General features: G+C 49.4%; 1 long non-coding RNA gene and 1 pseudogene across 2 annotated transcripts in view; one reads left to right on the top strand and one right to left on the bottom strand.

The window, feature by feature from the left end:
• The window catches only part of LOC140594786 (uncharacterized), a 47,925-nt gene extending 32,405 nt beyond the window's left edge, over window positions 1-15,520 (bottom strand). Inside the window, exon 1 of one of the 2 annotated variants that reach the window (XR_011996098.1) lies at window positions 15,268-15,520. This is a non-coding gene — a long non-coding RNA (uncharacterized lncRNA). Of the gene's footprint in view, window positions 1-15,023 lie in introns of both variants that reach the window. The other variant, XR_011996097.1, reaches the window with a different exon arrangement.
• Window positions 274-806, top strand: LOC112924571 (large ribosomal subunit protein eL21-like; annotated as a pseudogene).
• Window positions 15,521-16,484: the final 964 nt, after the last annotated feature.

Genomic DNA, 16,484 nt, shown 5'->3' with positions numbered 1-16,484 from the left:
ACAAGAAGATTTATTCCAGACTAACTTGGAGCAGAACTAAGTTCCTTTCCATTAACACTTTTCAACTTCTCTGATGAGCATGTTTCGTGTTTGGAGGTTGGTCACCTTGTCTCTACTGTTATATTCTTGCCTCCTCTGTTTATTGGCATAAGGGAGAGACTATAAACCTGCTGAACATTTTCTCTTTCTTATGTCTTTCATGTGTTATTTTGAGATCAAGAATGTGATGTGTCCATTTAGAAATGGCCTACCTCCTTTTGGCTGGAACCGCCATCTTCTAGTAATTTGCCAAAATGACCAACACAAAGGGAAAGAGGAGAGGTACCAGCTATATGTTCTCTAGGCCTTTTAGAAAACATGGAGTTGTTCCCTTGGCCACATACATGCGAATCTATAAGAAAGGTGATATTGTGGACATCAAGGGAATAGGCACTGTTCAAAAAGGAATGCCCCACAAATGTTACCATGGCAAAACTGGAAGAGTCTACAATGTTATTTAGCATGCTGTTGGCATTGTTGTAAACAAACAAGTTAAGGGCAAGATTCTTGCCAAGAGAATTAATGTCCGCATTGAGCATATTAAACACTCAAAGAGCTGAGATAGCTTCCTGAAGTGTGTGAAGGAAAATGATCAGAAAAAGAAGGAAGCCAAAGAGAAAGGTACTTGGGTCCAACTGAAGCACCAGCCTGCCCCACACAGAGAAGCACACTTTGTGAGAACCAATGGAAAGGAGCCTGAACTGCTGGAACCCATTCTCTATAAATTCATGGCATGATAACTGTAAAGAAAATAAAAGACCTCAGGATTGTAAAAGTGTTTCTCTTAAAAAAAAAAAAAAAAGAAAGAAAGAAAGAAAGAAATGGCCTACCTGCAGGAAAGAAAAACTTACAATAGCTAACATCTTTAATGCAGCCCCAAATAAATAGTAAGTAGCCTGGGAATAGGTAGCAAGCATGTCCTTTGACAGAGGGCAGATTGGGTCTTCTCTTTTTTTCTTTTCTTTCTATCTTTTTTCCCACATCTTCCCTGGTGTTATGTGCCAGCTTCATTACAAAGACACACATGAAGCTTGGGTCACAGAAGCATGAGAGGCCAGTGGTGGCAGTCAAGGTTCCAATTTGCTCACTACCTGCCATGTGACTCTGGACACACAATGTCACCCCTCCAAGCCACGGTTCTCTCTTCTGTAAAGGTGGCTCCAGTGCCTACCTCACAGAGTTGTCAAGACAATTAAATGAGACACTGCTGGTCAAGGGTCACCAGGCCTGGTCCCAAGAAGCCATAGCTGCTAGGGCTATTCAAGTTCAGATTGGTCAATACTTTGGAAAGGTACGACTGTCGCTTTCTGCTTCGATGGAAGCATTCATTTATACTACACATTATGGTTAATGCGTGAGTTCTTTTTCTATGTGATAATGTGGAGTGCATACCAGTTAGGAGGCATTCTGGTGTAAGGAACAGAAATGCTCAACTAAAGATGGTTTAAATGATAAAAACATGCAGTTATATCACATTTTTAAAAATCTGTAAGTAGGTAGTCCTGGGGTTGTTTTGGCAACACAACAATGTCATCCTTGTCCAGGACCTTTGTGTCTTTCTGTTCTGCCACCCTCAACTTCTCCCCCTCACATTATCACCTCATGGTACCAAGGTGGCTGCTGCAACACCAGTCACCTCAATGACATTCAGTGGCAGGGCCAGGACAGTAAAAAAAAAAAAAAAAAAAAAAAAAATCTCATGACTCTTCATATGTCTTCTTTTCCTTTACAAAGGAATAAAACTCTTCCCTAAAATTCTCTGCTGACTTTACTTTCCTCTGGCTTATTGAACCAGAATGGAGTCACTTGACACCCCCTGGCATGAAGGGAGGCAGAAGCAGCGCATATCTGGCTCATGCAGGCCTTTGCGGCTGGAGAAAGGCACTGGTGGGGATCCTGATGCCCCTAACCAATAGTTTCTGCTATTGTGTGTGGGACCCTGGTAAACAGATGGGGATATCCAGCCCTATGCAGCTGAATGAACTGAGTGTTGGGAAGAAGTGTGGCACAACTCACTGGTTCCCCCACTGGGTTCTGACCTTCCTGCTCACTTTCAGAGTGAGCCTGAGCAACAATGAGAGACTGAGCAACCTCCCAAAGAAACAACAAAAAGTCATGCCATTGCTTTTAGCCACATAAGAGAATAAAGACTCTTGATGAGTGAATTATTGATTTATCGTATTAATTATTGGGAGAGCAACCTTGTTAAAACTTCTAAGAAGGAGAGATTCTCTGTGGAGCTGAGTGGAAGATACAGGACAAAGAATGCTTTTGACAGTAACAAAACTTAAGCTGTGTGTTGAAGGATGGGTTGGCTTAGAATAGTCAAGGGAAGTGGAAATTCCCAGCAGAACAGGGTCAACAAAAGGGTGGAGGTAGGCCAGCCCAATGTTTGTTTGGAGGTCAGTAAAGACACAGGCTTTACCTAAAACACTTTTTTCAGTAGCTTGTTTTGCCCAAAACTAGTCACCCAAGATGTTATAGGAAGGACATAGTTCTATGGTCTATTACATCAGATCTATTATCTGCTCTACATTATACTCTAACCCAATACACCCAATAAAAAAATATATAATGCAAGCCACATAAATAATTCTAATGTTTTAAATAGACACATTAAAGAAATAAATGAATGTATTGGGATGTCTGGGAGGCTCAGCGGTTGGGCATCTGCCTTCGGCTCAGGATCTGATCCCTGTCCTGGGATCAAGTCCCACATATGGCTCCCTGTAGGGATCTTGCTTCTCCCTCTGCCTGTGTCTCTGCCTCTCTCTGTCTCTCATGAATAAATAAATAAAATAAAACCTTTAAAATAAATAAATAAATAGATAGATAGATAGATAGAATCTATTTATTTAGCCTACTATCCCCAAAATATTGTCATTTCACTATAAAATGAATCTAATAATCAATGAGATACTTTGAATTCTTCTTCATACGAAGTCTTCGAAAACCAGTGTGTGTTTACAACTACAGGACACCACAGTGCCTGGTCAGTGGCCACAGTGGCTGGGGGCTGGAGGGAACAGCTCCAGCTCTTCCTGGAGATTGGCCTACAGCAATCTCCTCCTCTCGGCTCCCTTCCACCCTCTCTCTCTTTCCTTTCCTCAGTACTTCTTGCCCCAGGAACTAGTCTTGTGGAGAGCTCACACACAGTAGGAACTGTCAGCTAGCACATGGCTTCTCATGCTTTTCCCCCAAAGTGTCCCCTATGACAGAGAGCAAGCAAGGACTTTGTAGGGGGTGGATGGGAGCTCTCCATGATTTTCCCTCAAGCCAGGCTGCTGCCAGTATGGAATTTCTTTGAAGTTTTCTGTTTTATCCTTAAAAATTATGGAGATTCTACATTCTACTCCAAAATATATCCATGTTTGTTTGAATACTGAAAATGTCTTAGATTGCTTGGCATCCAGGGAAAACCAAAGCCTAGTATGTTTATGTTGTAATTCTCTCACCCATTCTGTCAACCCTTGGGGTTATGTGCACCCCAACTTAAGATGCACATGATTACCTAATCCTCAAGCCTCCCTCCAGTTCTGGGTGTCTACAACTTTCTTTAAAAATTAAGTTGGATTGTCATTCTCTGTTTAGGCAATCCAGGAGCCTGTGTAAAGTTTTTGGCTTTTTTTACTTGTCTTAACCATTCTAACCTAGGATAACCCACTTGCTGGAAACTTTAGGTACCAATGTTCCAACTGCTCCCTTTTCACTGCCATTAACTCTCCTCACTTGTGCTGAAATATCCCCAGAAATACTGCCTAAAAATACCCTCAGAAAATTCTTCCTCCTGGAACAGACATGATTCCTAGGGAAACTACCTGTGAAAAGCCAACATTCTGATAGATACTCCCAATATGATCATAAATTTCTAGTCTTTATTAGAGGATCACCAGTAATTAAAGTGGTAAATCTTATAATCATTACAAAATGTTTATATATAAGGGCTCCTGGGTGGCTCAGTCTGTTGAACATCTGCCTTCAGCTCAGGTCATGATCTCGAGGTCCTGGGAACAGCCTGCATTGGACTTCCTGCTTAGTGGGGAGCCTGCTTCTCCTTCTCCCCACTCCCTGCTTCTCCCCAACCCCTGCTCATGCTCTCTTTTGCTAGCTCTCTCTCTCTCAAATAAGATCTTTTAAAAAATGTTTATATATAAATAAATATATTTTACATATACAAATGTGACTATATTATATACAATATGCTACATGTAGAAAGTAAAAGCAACTGTGTAAAAGTAATAAAAATACAATAATTGTATAAAATAAATGTAGTTTCTTTTGAGAGAGAGAGAGCACAAGTGGGGAGGGGTAGAAGGAGAGGGAGAGAGAATCTTAAGCAGGCTCCACACCCAGCATAGATCTCAATGTTGGGCTCGATCTCACCACCCTGAGATCATGACCTGAGCTGAAATCAAGAGTCAGATGCTTAACCAGACTGAGACACCCACCCAAGCACCCCTATAAAATAAATGTTTTAAAAAATAAATAAGGGCAGCCTGGGTGGCTCAGCAGTTTAGCACCGCCTTCAGCCCAGGGCCTGATCCTGGAGACCCAGGATCGAATCCCACATCAATCTCCCTGCATGGAGCCTGCTTTTCTCCCTCTGCTTGTGTCTCTGCCTCTGTGTGTGTGTGTGTGTCTCTCATAAATAAATAAATAAAATCCTTAAATAAATAAATAAATAAATAAATAAATAAATAAATAAATAAATAAAAATAAAACAAATATCTATTATAGATATGGAAATGCTATTATAAATACATAATAAATAAAAGTATAAAATAAATATCTATGTTTATAAATAAATATATTATAGAATTTTATCTAAATTTTTTCAAGATTACCACTAATAAGGATACCAATAACTATCTTTAGCCTAAAGGGTCCTGAGACTGGAGGTGGCCACAGGCTCCCAGGCAGCACACAGTGGTTTATGCCTTGGCAGGAGGGCTGTCCAGACTTCGGACACCTGAGAGACTCCCAGAGGGCCTTCCTGTGGCAGGCAGGTCTTTTTCTAAGATTACCACCATAACTGACCCCATGTCACATGCTCTTCTTATGGATGTGATGCTGACACTCCTCCCATTCAGTACTGGGATGTCCCCTCCTCTTGAACCTGGGGGGAACTTTACAACTGTCTCCACCAGTAAAGTATGATGGAAATGACCACCAAGACTAGACCGTAACAATGCCGTTCACCTCCACCTTGTAGGTCTAGACCGCTGTTCCATGCTGAAAAGAAGTCCAAGCAGCCACAGGAAGACCAAGTGCAGTGGGTGACTAACCGTGCCCTGTGGTCCCTGGTTAACGGCCAGCATTACCTGCTAGACATGTGAGTGAGCCAGCCTTCAGATGATCCCAGAACCCAGCCATCAATCACCTGCGGTGTTCAAGCCTCCATGCAGAGATGAGCTGTCCCCACAGGGCTCTGCCTAAATGGCAGACTCATGAGCTAGAAATGTACCAAAACAACAACAAAATCAAAGAGACAACACACACACACACACACACACACACACATGCACACTCACATTGTGATCATGAAGATTATGAACAGTGTGTCCCTTGTATTTGCTCTATGAACTCTTCATAGATAAGCTCATCCATCTCACAGTGGTCTGAAGCCATGACCTAACCCTGTATCACCAGTTCCCAAATCATACAAGTTTCTTCCCAAATTTGCAGCACACTCATTTGGCAGTGGAGCCATCCCTGAAGAGAGTGGTGAGGCTGGTCAAGGCTCCAAACCCATACAGCTTGCTGCAGAAACTCCGTGAGTTTCATTACCCAGAATGCCCAGGATCCCACGGGGCTGTTAATGATATACAATATAAGCAATGATTTAACGTTCTAAAATCCAACAAATTCTGAAACAGATATGCCCCCCAGGGTCTCAGATAAGGGACGCAGATAAGGGACCTGTGGGGTAGATTGCTCAGGTCATAAGCCCCAATTATGAACAATGGAAAACAATAAGCCAGCTCACATTCACTGAGGCTGTGCTGGCATTTCACATGGGTCATTTCATTATTGCTCACATCCACCCAGGGTCAGCAAACCCAGCCCATGAGGCCAAAGTGAAGCTATCCAGCCTCCAGCTGCGCTCAGCTGGGGGATCAGCAGGCTGGCTGCCTGGCGAGGGCCAGATGCACGCTCCTAGGCTTGGCACCGATCATGTTTCCCAAAGCCCTCGCCCTCACTCGCTGCTGCCGACATCAGGCTCCACATTAAACACCAGATTAGAGCAGTTTGTCACAGGATTTGCAAGGCTTTCCCCCAGCAGCTGAGAGAGAGCCTGCATTTCTCTGGAACATCGAATACAGCTGTCAGGGGCTCTCTCAGGCCATGAGCACACAGCTGGGCTTGGGTGAGGACAGAGAGAATGGAGAGTGTGGAATGGGCCAGGCATCCCTCTGCCAGGGAGGAGGAGGGGAACTCAGACAAACTGCCCATGCTTCACAACCCTGGAGTCTTTTGCCCCTTTACTCCTGAAGTGCTGTGCCTTTTGCAAAGAGCGTGGCTCTCCAGCACATGGGTCTGGCTGGAATCCCAACCCTGCTCTTTACTTTGGGACTTTGGACAAGGTAAAACTAAAACTTGTCATCTCCCAGGTTCCCCATTTATGACATGGGGACAAGTGACAATGTCTGCACACCATGGGGCTACAGTGGCACAGAGACACCAAAGGACCTAGAGAAGAAGGCTTGTGGACGCTTTATTCAAAGTGTCCCAAAAAAATGGAAATGATCCAAATGAGTGTCAGCAGGGGGATGTGTAAACACACTGGGACATGCTCTCACAACAGAATTCTGGGTAGCAAGAGAAGAGCAGACCTGCCACACCCCACCACCCGAATGGATGTCAGACAAGTGAGAGAAGCCAGCACAGAAGAGGACCTGCTGCATGATTCCACGGACACGAAGTTCAAGAGCTGCAAAATGAATAATGTGGAAGTCAGGATCATGGTGAGCTGGGGTGACGGGCGCTGCTGAGGAAGGAGGTGCTGGGGAGCTCTTTGTGTCTCAGGGACACATATGTAGTAACTCACCGGGCTGCACCCTTCCCAGGAGTGCACTTGACTGTATTTACACTATGCCTCAGTTAACAAGAAACAAAACCAGTATATTGTAGGTACTTAGAAGATGGCAAACGTTTGTGTGTGGCCCTCAGGGCAGGGACTGCCTTTCTTCCAGCCGGTAAACAGAAGCTCCTATAAAGGTGCTGGTGATGATTTTTATGCCTTTAAGCGTTTGTCACTTTTCTTGACCAAGTAGGGTTCTCTCTGGTTGTTTTGGTTGTGCTTTCTGGCTTCTCTCTGGTTTTAATATTTTTTTTCTTTTGAGGGAAAAAGAGAAGTTGGGGAGTGGGAGGGCAGGAAGGGGAGAGCAAGAGTGCTGGGACGGTGCCAATGTAACCAGCCGCCTTCCAAGACACGTCCATCAGCAAATGCACCCTGGAATTTCCTCTGTGAGTGCTTAGGGACTCAAGTCTTCCACCAAGCACCGTGTTCCAGGAGGGGACCCAGAGCCTGCCCAAATGCAGCTCCGTAGTCAATAGCCACCTCCTGCTGCAGGACCTTGGCAGGACTGAGAAACGACAAAGGATGATGGCTTTACTCTGCCCCAAGAATGGGTGGGTCCTGGCTTGGCTCAGAGTGAGGCCCGGAACCTTCCCTCCCTCCAGGCCAAAACACCTCCCTGCGGATTCTTTAAACACTGCTGTGTTTATGTAGAAGGCTGGCCGAGGCAGTGCTGAGGCGGGTGGTTTTGAGTGGACTTGCTTCCCACCTCCCAAGCAGGAGGCCTCTGTCCCCTCTCTGCAGGTGGCCTTGGCAGGGGTACAGCAGGGACGGGGGCCACTAGACCTGCTGCCCCTGGCCTGAGCTCACAGCAGTCCCAGGAAAGGGAGGCCTGTCTGGACCCGGCTGACAGGGGCCAGTGCATCAGCGTGCGGCCCGGGACAGCCCCTGTCCCCTCCGCTCCAGTCGGGCTGCTACAGGCCTCTGATGGATCCAACACAACATGATCATATTATTCAAGGAACCCAGACCCTTTGTTAGCACTCGGTCCTTGCTGAAGAGACCAAGGGCCCTCATGGACCCCTTGGGACCACTGATTCGGCCCAGGTCACCCTCCCGTGACAGGGAGTGGTTTCTGGGACCGAGGCAGGTTTTGCCCATGTCCACACCACTGTGCTGTGTACAGAGTCTTCCATCTGGTATTTTGAACGTTCACAGTGAAATCTGACCATTCTGGGATAGGAGGGAGGGGAAGCACCTCTCCTGTACTCCCCAGGCAGCTTCCAGAAGCTTTCCAGCTCAACCTCCCCCAGCGTCACAGAGCCCGGTCCTTTCTATTCTGGACCTAACAGCATGTTACCATTCTCCATGTGGAGTCACGAACACCCTTCTATCCTTGCACCCCGCTCCTGCTCCCTCCACCATGGGGGGCCTTTTACTGTGCTTCATATTACCCACAGACTTAAAGGTGTTCTTGAAAGGTGTGTGTTGCTGTTTTGTGTATGTGATTTTTTTTTTTTTTTAAAGTGTAGAACTTTTAATGGAAGGAAAATATTCATATGGAGAAGTGCACCTGCCCTAAGTGCAAACTGACCACGGCCAGGGTATTAGCACCTGGACTGAGATAGCAATATCACCAGTTTCTGAGCAGCAGGCCCTCCCAGGTGCCACTCCACCACTCCAGTGTGCAGCCGCGTCCCCCTGGTCAGCACTGGGGGTCCCCCACCCCGTGGCGCTCTGTGCACAGCTGGTCTGCCATCTCCAAGCCCTGCAGCCTGCTGGTATGCCGCTCCCCCCACGCCCTACCAGCCCACCACTCCCCAAGGGTCTCACCAACCCTCCCCGGCTCCCCCTCCACCACAAACACCCTCACCCGCACCCCCATACAGACCTCGTGAAATGCACCGAAGCAGAACCACTGGCTACACTCAGTTCCCAGGGTTGCTGTGACAAGTGATCTCAAACTTCATGGCTTTCAGACAACACAACTTCATTACCTGCAGTTTATTCTGGAAGGCAGACATCTAAAATAGGCCCCAGGGGATCCCTGGGTGGCTCAGTGGTTTAGCGCCTGCCTTCAGCCCAGGGCGTGATCCTGGAGACCCAGATCGAGTCCCACGTCGGGCTCCCCGCATGGAGCCTGCTTCTCCCTCTGCCTGTGTCTCTGCCTCTCTCTCACTCTTTGTGTCTCTCATGAATAAATAAATAAATAATCTTTAAAAAAATAAAGTAAAATAAAATAGGCCCCAGTAGGCTAACATCAAGGTGTAGGCAGGGCTGGTTCCTTCTGGAGGCACCAGGGGAAAACCTGTTTCTTACCTCTCCCAGTGTCCAGAGGTCCCACATCCTCAGCTCTTGGCTGCTTCATCCTGACTTCTGCCTCCTTCATTAAGGTCCTACTCTGACTCTGGCTCCCTTGCACCCTTGACAATGACCCTTGTGATGACACTGGGCTGGGATTATCCAGGATCATCTCCCCACCTCCGGGTCCTTAACTTGACCACATCTGACAAGTCCCTTTTGCTGTGTAGACTAACACATTCCCAGGTTCTGGGGACTGATGATGCCTGTCAGGGAGGGGCACACCCAGTGCAAGTACACACAGGTGGTCCATCAGAACAGAAAGAACCAGCGTGAGCTCCCTGAGGTCTGCACCAGGTTATACTTTGTCCAGCAGAGCACAAGGGTCCCTATCTTCCCACCTTCCTTCGCATAGGCTCCCACCTTCCTTCCAAGAGCCCTGCTCAGCCTGAGACCTGGGAGAGCCCAGTCCTCGCATCTCGGAGGATAACCGCCTGTGAGAAAAATTGACCTCCAAAGGATACATCTGGCAAAATATGAAAACAATATAATACCCAATGCTGGCGAGGACATGGTAAAAACAGCAGCCTCCTGCCCTACCCATGGGAACAGAAAGCAATAGGAATCAGTCCCAAGAACCTTGACAACACTTGGACATTTTGATCTCCTGATTTGTTCTGGCAAACTCTCCCAGGGAAATCATCCCAAATACTTCACGTGGGAAGTGCTGAATAAACAGTCACTCAGCTGAACTGAGCTGGACCTCGAGGCAGCAGGGGGCTGAGGGGGAGGAGAGGCAGAGGTGAGCTTCTAGCACCACTCACACACCCTTCAGGAAAATAAGCAAATGTTAGCTCATCACAGGACAGACAGCAAGTCCGGGGCTGAGGAGCGATGCTCCTTCCTGTCTGGTGGGTGGCCACCCAGCATCACCCCCCTCCCTCTATCAGAGCCCCCACCCCCATCTCTCCTCTTCCCCGTGGGGAAGGGTCAGGGCCACTACCCTCTAGCAGAGCAAATCATAAACACCAGAGAAGGGCAGAGAGTGAGGGAGAGAAGAGCCTGAGAGGCAGATTGGGAGAGGGCCGCCGGTGGGAGTGTGGGAATGGGGGAGGAGGAGCTCTGGGGTGACTGGGGTCACTGGCCCATGCCAGGAGCCAGGGGCTCAGACTCTCCTGAAGACAGCTGCTATTCCATGTTCCGAGATGGAGCAGTCACCTCCCACCCTGGGCCCACAAAGTAGACGTGATCAAGGTTAACTGCCCTTCTAATTAAAATCAATGGAGGGGGATCCCTGGGTGGCTCAGCAGTTTAGCACCTGCCTTTAGCCCAGGGCATGATCCTGGGATCGAGTCCCACATCGAGCTCCCTGCGTGGAGCCTGCTTTCTCCCTCTGCCTGTGTCTCTGCCTCTGTGTGTGTGTCTCTCATGAATGAATAAATAAAATATTAAAAAAAAAAAAAACAATGGAGAGTGAGGCCCTCTGGCAGAGGAACAAAAGAGCATCTTCCTCCATCCCATTGCCGAGAACTCAGACAGGTTGGCCATCTTTGTCCACGGGGGCCACGTCTAGGAGGGCAAAGGGGTGAGCTAGAGGGCCCGGTCCCCGTAGGCTATGCAGCAGCGGCGCCCACCAGTCCCGACAGCCCACGACTCAAGAGAGAAATCAACTTCTCTCATCGTGAAGGCACTATTTTTCCAGTCTCTACCACTCATAGCTGAATCCAATCCCAACTAATACAATAGCCAATAAATCACAAAGATAATACTTACTGTCATAAACATCAGGGATCTAATAAAAATTATTTTAATTGTATAATTGTAATGATATACAGAGAGAACATCATATCACTCTTAAACTTGAATGGGTAGGACTCTTACCCCCAAGGACCCACCCCAGGGAGCCCCACACTTTGGGGCACCTTCCTCAAAATTTCCTAAACTCCCTCCAGTGTCTGGGACCAGCTCACTAGGCAATGCCACCCAAGCTAGGATGAGATTCATTCAAGCCTCTATCCTCATTCCCTCCCACCCTCCAAACCTCCACAGGAGAGGTCGACCAGATGCCCTAAGGAGCTTGGGGATTTGCACCTATGAGTTATCCCAGGCCTGTGCCATTGATGATGTAGTATGTGTCAGCAGGACGCATGAGATTAGGCCACCAGGATGGTGTTGACCCTGATGTGGACTCATTAAGATAGTTTATTAAGATACAAACCCAGGAAAAAATAGCTGCCTGGAGCCCCACACATCCTACAAGCAGCCCCACCATCATTATTATTGAGTGCTGATAATCACTACTAATGACAAAGAGTCTATATCAATCCAAATCACCATAGTAATAAAGCTAACCCCTCTTCCAAAAGGTGAGGGACCTGGGAACCAACTTCCCATAGCCAAGTGGGGGTCACCCCATCAGTGTCCCACAGCATCGCACTCCTGACAAAGTTGAAACCCATGATTTCCCTCTTCATCTCCCTCCTGCCCAACCTACCATCCAACAGGCTTCTCAAAAAGGTGAGCATCTGCTATATGACCTGTATGTCTGAGTCTCTCTCTTTACATCTCTGGTAACAGTGACTACTTGGAGATCTGGAGCCCAGATACACCACGAACAACGGGGCTTGGTGTCATGAACAATGTGGCTGCACACATTCATTCACCAGCCACACAGCCAGCCTTTGAGTGAGCCTGCTGATGTCCCAAGTTCACAGGTGAAGAGCCCACATCCCACCTATAGGATGTGGGAAAACCCCGAGTTGGTAGGAAGCAACAGCCACGTCCCAAGTAGAAGGCCACAGAGGAAGGAGGAAAAGGAAGGTGCAGGGAGCACGGTGAGCCAACAAAATCATGCTGACATTGTTAAAACGTTTCAGCTATGCAGCAAAAAGCTGATTCAGCCCCTCAAACTGGCTCTGCCTTGAGTCTCCAAGGGAGGGTGTCTGCGTTCCATTCTCAGACCCCAGCCCCCAGCCTGCTGGAGCCTTCAGGAGAGAGCCTGGGAACTGGTATTTTAACTCCTAGGTGACTCAGCTGTGCAGTCAAGGTGAGGAACTACTGGATTAAATTCTCTCTAAATTGCTCCCCTTCTTGCATTCTGGCCCTCCCACCTCCTCTTGGGAAGACAGCTCCTCCCTGCCTCCTTCATGCAACACAGTGTGGCTTCTCCATCCTGGCTTTATGTTATCAGTAAGGACCGGAGACCCAGAGCAGGAGAGGAGCAAGGCCAATGCCACACCGTGGGTCACTGATAAGGCTCACTGCCCCCGGTTCCCTATGTACTGACTTCCAGTTCCAATCTGAACCCCCTGGTGCCTGCTTCCCTCTGCCACTGAGAGCAGCCTCTGCTAGAAACATAAGCATCAAAACATAAAAGCAGACAAGACAGAAAAGGACGCTGTACTGGTGGGAGCCCACGTCTCCCAGGTGAGGCCAACCTGACCACCGCAGGCTTGGCTGGCCCAGCAGCAGGGGTGTGTTCACAGACACCCCCCAGGGAGGGTGACGGCAGTGGTGCCCGGCCAGGCCCCAGGAGAGGCCACCTGGGATAGGCTGGCCCATCCGGCAATCTGTTTCCAATTCCCTGACACAGGGGGCGATTTATCCTCCTCCCTCGGAGGGCCGCGCCGCAGGCTCCGCATGCCTCGAGGATTACACGCTGAGTGAACTCTGCCGGCGGCTGAGTCAACGGGAGGCAGGACAACGCGCTCCATTGTTTCCCACCGGCCTTCCCAACGCCCTGATTGGCAAGAAATGTCTCGGAGAGACAGATGGAAAGAAAACATTCCCCAGGCCGAGGCCTCCCCATCAGGCTGATCAGCCACCATCACTGAGGTGGCTTTGCAGGGGCTGGAGGGCTGGGCGCACTTCTGTCACCAAAGTTGTCTTCTCCTTCATCAGTCCCTGCTCCCCAGGAGTTAGCCTCAAAATCCGGGGTGAGCCCAGGGTCTGAGGGCAGGCCGACCTGCAAGTACTCCATCTATCACCGTTTATCAATATAATTGTTACTGTCACAATTTATTGAGCATTTACTATGTGTCAGGCACAAACTCCACATAATCATCACGGCAACAGAGGGTACACATGAGACACCTGCTCCGTGCCGGGCACTGTGACGCACGCCGTCTTCTCATTTAGTCCTGCCGACACAACTGGGAGGGAAGGGCTGCCGTTCATCCCGCTTTACAGATGACAGAAGTCAGCTAATGAGACCAGCAGATCTGAACCCAGGCCTGTCTGCTCCGAAGCCCATGCTTCCATCCATTTTGCTGAGCTCCCTGTCTCCTCAAGGAAACACAAATCCCTTCCACTCCTGAGCTCAGAGCCCTCATGACGTGCCCCTCCCGCCCTCCCCCTCCTCGGGGGCCAGTCGGGGGGGGGGGCTTGTCTCCGAGTGCTCTGGGACTGGCCACACCACACACGGTTGTGGGTGGGGGGCCTCCTGCAAGGCCCCAAGCTGAGCCCCGGGCCCCGCAGTAACACTTTCTGCACGTTGCATTGTCTTCTCTGAATTGCGTGTTTAGAACCCTGGAAGTGCCAGCTGGGTTGGAGGGTTTTCAGCCTTGGGCTTTGGGGCCAAATGCTGCCTCCCCTGTGAGCCATTTCCTTCCATTAGAAAGGTGTGCGTGTCTCCCTAAAACACAGAAGCCAGGATGCTGCTGCACAGAGGCGGGAAGGCCCGGCGCCAGGACAGACAGACGCTCAAGCCAAACAGCCAGGGGCCGAGGTGGTTTGGTGGACACACACCCCCTGAGCTGGACCTTCCTGAGGTCTCTGCCAACGTTTTCACTGTGGGGTTACCCTTGAGCAGCTCCCCTGAGGTAGAAGAACCAGCCCAGGAGAGCCCCACCCTCCCCGGACCCAGTCATAGGACCCGTCACTGCTTTCTTGGTGCACCTCACACAAAGCCACTCCGGCCAGCATACGCTAAGAAGAATAAAAACAGTACAACAAGCAAGGAAGCAGAATTATGAGAAGATGGAGGGGACTGCGGTGAATCCTGAGCAGACGTCCAGGTCGTGCTTGGCTTAACACTCTGCTTGCTGCTGCATGTTGAAATTCTCAGCTTTATCTTTGAGCAGCTGGGTCCTGCTGGGGACCTTGGGGGTAACGGTGCAGGACTGTCCTTGGCACACCCCCGCCCGGAGTGAGGAGTCTGGGGTATCTATCCTCCCGTCCCATCCCTCACCGACTGCGTCTCTGGTCTGCCTGGGTGGGCTGAGAGGGCTGTCAGGTGGGAAATATGGGGTCCTCACAGACGGTCATCAGTGCTCCCTGGGAAGGTGAGTGCCAAGGGTATGAGGGCACTGCGTGTTACAGAGGAGAGTACGGACAGTGGGTGGTTTTACCTAGAGTAATTCCAGGGAAGCCAGGCCTAGCTACATTAACTCTCGGCAGCCTGGATGCTGGTACAGCTGAGAATCCCGGAAGCTCAGGCCACCCTCCCATTCCACACAAGCACAGACACTCACAACACAGCAGCCTGCCCCGCAGCACTCCTTCAGATTATGCCACAACCCTGCTTCAAACTTGTAATGAAATGCAAACTTGGCCCCATGATCTACAAGGCCAGATACTCTGCAACCTCTGACCCCCGACCCGTACCCACCTCCCTCACTGTGCTCCAGCCCTGCCGGCCTCTCCCCACACCAAGTCCTTTTCTCACCTCCGGGCCCTTCTAGAAGCTTTGCCCTCTATCTGCAGGGTTCGTCCCTCCTCCTCCTCCTCCTTCTATGTCTGGATGCTTGTCACCCTCCAGGTTATAGCTCAGATGTCATCTGCTCAAAGAGGCTTTCCCAGGATGTGCCAGCGCCCCTTCCATTAATTTCCAGCGTGGTACCCTGTCCTCTGGAGCACTTGTCACCACTGATGGTAAAATTTCCTTTCCAATCATCTGTCTCCCCACTCACTTTAAATTCCGTGAGGCCAGCGCTGCCCCTGCTTCTCTCACTGCCACATTCCTGGAGCTGGACACCATGCCCTCAGGCTCAGTATTGGCCAAATGAATAAATGAATTTGGTTTCCTGAAGTCTCTGCCTTCAAAGGGAACCTCCTGCTCATCCACAGTGAGGCTGTAATAGAAGAATCATGGGCTTGGGGCCAGTGGCAGAAGGCCTGGGGAGAACTTGACTGGCACCAATCAGCCTGTGCCCTTGGCTGTGTTGTGGAGATCACTTGGGAAGGCACCCTGTCCCTCCTGGCACACAGGAAGTGGGCGGCACAGAGTCTTTGTTCCTCTATGCTGAACTGACCTGTTCCCCCGTAAACCTCCAGGGCCCCCAGGGCTTCCTGCCCCGCAGCACAGAGGCAGGCGAATCACCTCCTGAATGTGGCGGAGCTGGGGCCCTCCTCATCCCCTCTGGGGTCTGTGCATCCCCCCATCCAGCCCATGTCCAAAGACACCAGGACACGTGGACGTGGAGATGAACCCTTTCCTGAAAGCATCCCTCTAGGAGGGCAGGCTCGGTGCTGTGAGAGCCAGCTGTGTACGCATCCAAGGGAAGGGCAGACGGCCACCAAAAACAGCCCTGCCCAGCTCTCTCTGTGGCAGAGACATCCCAGTATCTGCCTTCCCGCTGCCTTTCTCCCCCGGAACCTGGCGCCGGGTTCACCTTTGGCCCTGAAAAATGAGAATGGGCTTGGCTGGGAAGCGGGAGGCAACTGTGCTCTCTAAAGGGGTCTTGAATTTTTAAAAATTAAAAATTGAGAGTAAATCATCAGTGACTCAGAAAAAAACATTTCTTTCCAATCCAGAGGCTCTTAACCTTTGAGGGAATTTGGACCTCTTTGGAAGTCTTATAAAACCAACGAACCACTTCACAGAATGTTTTTAAATACACAAAGCTTGCAGGATTACAAAGGAAATGATTACACTGAAATACAGTAAAATTAAACTAGTTTTAACTGAGATATAGTCCCATATGTGCTTTCTCAGGAGCACGGATCTCACAGTGTAAGAGCTTCTTTAACTCAAAGTGACCCTGCACAGATCAGAGTTCAAAATAGCAGCTGTGACTGTACTACAACAGGAAATGTCTGTGACTTCACTGGTGACGAAGTCACAGATTCTGTTAGTGCTACTGACTTGTTACTTTATCCATGATGGGAGGAAATGCTACATTTCGAT

This window comes from Vulpes vulpes, chromosome 12 (genome assembly GCF_048418805.1).
Source record: "Vulpes vulpes isolate BD-2025 chromosome 12, VulVul3, whole genome shotgun sequence".
NCBI lineage: Eukaryota > Metazoa > Chordata > Mammalia > Carnivora > Canidae > Vulpes > Vulpes vulpes.
This window is presented reverse-complemented; position numbering and strand designations above follow the sequence as displayed.